Below are 3,822 nucleotides of genomic sequence, written 5' to 3'. Positions count from 1 at the left end.
ATAGAATGATTAAAGGCAGTAAGCACGGCTTTGTGAGGGGGAGATCATGCCTCACAAATCTTATTGAGGAGGTGACGAGACAGATCGACAAAGGACAACAGTGAATATGGTGTATTTGGACTTCAACTAGACATTTGATAAGGTTCCCAATGGTAGGCTCATTCATAAAGTCAGGAGGTATGGGATACAGGGAGATTTGGCTGTCTAGATTAGAATTAGTTGGTTGACAGAAGGTAGAGAGTGGTTGTAGATGGAAAGTATTCTGCCTGGAGGTCAGTGGTGAGTGGTGTCCCGCAGGACTCCGTTCTTAGGCCTCTGAGCTTTGTAGTTTTTATAAATGGCTTGGATGAGGAGGTTGAGGGGTGGGTTAGTAATTTTGCCGATGACACAAAGGTTAGCGGTGCCATTGATAGTATCGAGTGCTATTGCCGGCTGCAGCGTGATTTAGACAGGATACAGAGCTGGGCTGAGAAATGGCAGATGGAGTTCAACCTGGATAAATGCGAAGAGATGCATTTTGGAAAGTCAAACTTAAATGCTGATATAGGATTAAAGACAGGATTCTTGGCACCAACAGAGGGATCTTGGTGTTCAAAGTTGCCACCCAAGTGGATAGGGTTGTTAAGAAAGCACATGGTGTTTTGGCTTTCGTTAACAGAGGGATTGAGTTTAAGAGCCACAAGGTTTTGCTGCAGCTCTACAAGTAGGTAAAAACAAGGACTGCAGATGCTGGAAACCAGATTCTAGATTAGAGTGGTGCTGGAAAAGCACAGCAGTTCAGGCAGCATCCGAGGAGCAGGAAAATCGATGTTTCGGGCAAAAGCCCTTCATCAGAATACAGCTCTACAAGTCCCTGGTGAGACCACACTTGGAATATTGTGTCCAGTTCTGGTCGCCCTATTATAGGAAAGATATGAAGGCTTTGGAGAGGGTGCAAAGAAGGTTTACCAGGATGCTGCTTGGACTGGAGGGCTTGTCTTATGAAGAGAGGTTGACTAAACCTGGACTTTTCGTTCTGGAGAGAAGGAGGAAGAGAGGTGACCTGATCAGGGTATACAAGGTAATGAGAGGCATGGATAGAGTCAATAGCCAGAGACGTTTCCCGAGGGCAGGATTGACTGGCACAAGGGGTCATATTTTTAACGTATTAGGAGGAAGGTATAAGGGGACATCAGAGGTAGGTTCTTTACGCAGAGAGTTGTGAATTCATGGAATACGTTGCCAGCAGTCGTGGTGGAAGCAGAGTCAATAGGGACATTTATGCGACTGCTGGACATGCACATGGACAGCAGTGAATTGAGGGGTGCGTAGATTAGGTTATTTTATATTAGATTAGGAATAATCCTTGGCACAACATCGTGGGCCAAAGGGCTGTTCTGTGCTGAACTTTTCAATGTTCTATGTTCTATGGTCTTTCTGGATATAGCAAGAGCAGATCACCATAGACAATGGCATTTGAGTATGGAGACCAAGGGTGATTGTCCTCAATAAAGATCAATGTCAGACACTGACTGAACTCCACCAGATTCATCCAGGGGGTTCCAGGATAAAGGTGCTAGAAAGAAGCAATGTCTGGTGGCCAGGGTTCAATGTCAACATAGCTGCATTGGTGGGGCCAACAGAGTCAAAATTTGCCACCAGCAGTGCCACCATATTAGTGTGAATAGTTGTTACAGGGTTAAAGGACTCAGTTACAGGGTTAAAGTCAACTGTGCTGGTCCTTTCAAGAGCCCAATGTTCCTGGTCACTGTGGCCGCCCATTCAAAGTGCATAAAATTTGTTCAGCATAATGTTTGAGCAGCTGTGAGCTTTGTTTGTGGTACACGGACTGCTGGAAGTATTGGTCACGGATAATAGAGAATTTGAATATTTCCTAAAGTCATATGACATTCAGCCCATAACAACAGCTCCATACCATCCATCTTCCAATGGTCTAGCGAAAAGAGCAATCCAAATGTTGAAGGCAGGCTTAAAGTGGCAGCCGCTGAAAATGTGTTGCTGGAAAAACACAGCAGGTCAGGCAGCATCCAAGGAACAGGAGATTCGACGTTTCGGGCATAAGCCCTTCTTCAGGAAACAGGAGATTCCTGAAGAAGGGCTTATGCCCGAAACGTCGAATCTCCTGTTCCTTGGATGTTGCCTGACCTGCTGCGCTTTTCCAGCAACACATTTTCAGCTCTGATCTCCAGCATCTGCAGACATCACTTTTTCCTTAAAGTAGCAGCCCACAGCATCACTACATACTAAACTGTCCCGGTCCTTGTTCAATTATAGGACTACCCTGCACACAACAACAGAGATAGCTCCAGCAGAGTCGCTGAAGGGGAGAAGGCTCCGCACCAGGTTAAACATGACATTCCCAGGCCCTGTGGGGTGGGGAGGTGAAACAGCAGTAGAAACACCAATGCAGGCCACATGCCTCCTCTAAGCGAGAGAGAGAATTTAATTCAGGGTATGAAGTTTGGTGTCACAACCATGGAAAGAAGCATGGTTGACTCCTGATGAAGGGCTATTGGCTGAAACATCGATTTTCCTGCTCCTCGGATGCTGCCTGACCTGATGTACTTTTCCAGCACCACTTTGATCTAAACTCTGGTTTTCAGCATCTGCAGTCCTCAGTTTTGCCTGCATGGTTGATGCGAGGTCAGATCCTGTGACTTACAGCTTTTAGGTAGGTGATATAGTCCAGAATAAACACGTGGATCACCTGAAACTGTTAACTTATAGATGGGGTAGGAGCAAAACATACCTGGCCCCTCAAAACAGCCAGAAGGCCTGTCAGAAACCGTAGATACTCCCTCTCTGTCAAGTGTCAAGGGAATCTCAGAATCCAAGATGAATGCAACTTTGACACTATAACCATCAGAAGAAGAGGAGGGAACTCTCCCAAAATGGTCCAGACACAAAAGATGGGCTACAGTAAACATGCTGCCCTTGTCAGAGGAACCAGACTTGGGACGAAAACATCACAGGAAAAGCTACAAGTGAAAGACCATACCCCAACTTGAGGGGGAGTGAGATATAGTGATTGAAACAGGTGGACCTCGTAGACTACAAAGTCCTTGATTGAGATTGTTAACCTGGAACAATCAGGAAAGCCCTGGCTCACCAATATAACCAGGAGATGGGGCCAGTGCCTATGGCCATACTAGTCTGAAAACGCCTGATCTCGGAAGCTAAGCAGACTCAGGCCTGGTTAGTACTTGGATGGGAGACCGCCTGGGAATACCAGGTGCAGTAGGCTTGCCTACGGCCATACTAGTCTGAAAACGCCTAATCTCGGAAGCCAAGCAGACTCAGGCCTGGTTAGTACTTGGATGGGAGACCGCCTGGGAATACCAGGTGCAGTAGGCTTAGGTCGATTTTCTACAGCGACCTTGTAGTGTGATTTTCTGCAGTAGTGTTTGTAGATCGATTTTCTACTACCGCAGTTAGGCGGTAGTGTGGGGGAAAAAAGAGAAAAAAGAAAAAAAAAAACGAAAAAAAAAATAATCCGGGAAAAAAATAAACAGGAGTCTCACACAGCATTGCCCTTTAAAAAAATATATATATATAACCAGGAGATGCCCTCTGAGAAGGGCACTGCTTGTCACTGGCACACCCTGATGTTTCCTTTCTTCCTGGTTGGGAAAATTGAATAAAGATTTGTACACCTGTTGTCTCACACCTGCACTCACACAACACGGGTGCTGGGGAAAATATAAGCACGACCTCAGTTTGGCAGTAGTGTGGGGGTTTAAAAAAATTTTTTACAAAATATAACCAGGAGATTTAGAGTCTACTCAGTTAAATAAAAACCAGGAGATTTAGAATTTCCTCATT

At 45.5% G+C, this 3,822-nt stretch overlaps 2 pseudogenes; both read left to right on the top strand.

Moving 5' to 3' along the window:
• The first annotated feature begins 3,135 nt into the window (after positions 1–3,135).
• On the top strand, positions 3,136–3,244 carry LOC132816292 (5S ribosomal RNA; annotated as a pseudogene).
• A 1-nt stretch (position 3,245) lies between these two features.
• On the top strand, positions 3,246–3,354 carry LOC132816268 (5S ribosomal RNA; annotated as a pseudogene).
• Positions 3,355–3,822: the final 468 nt, after the last annotated feature.

Source organism: Hemiscyllium ocellatum, chromosome 5, assembly GCF_020745735.1.
Source record: "Hemiscyllium ocellatum isolate sHemOce1 chromosome 5, sHemOce1.pat.X.cur, whole genome shotgun sequence".
Classification (NCBI taxonomy): domain Eukaryota; kingdom Metazoa; phylum Chordata; class Chondrichthyes; order Orectolobiformes; family Hemiscylliidae; genus Hemiscyllium; species Hemiscyllium ocellatum.
Note: the sequence above shows the minus strand (reverse complement) of the source record. Positions and strands in the feature narration are given on the sequence as shown.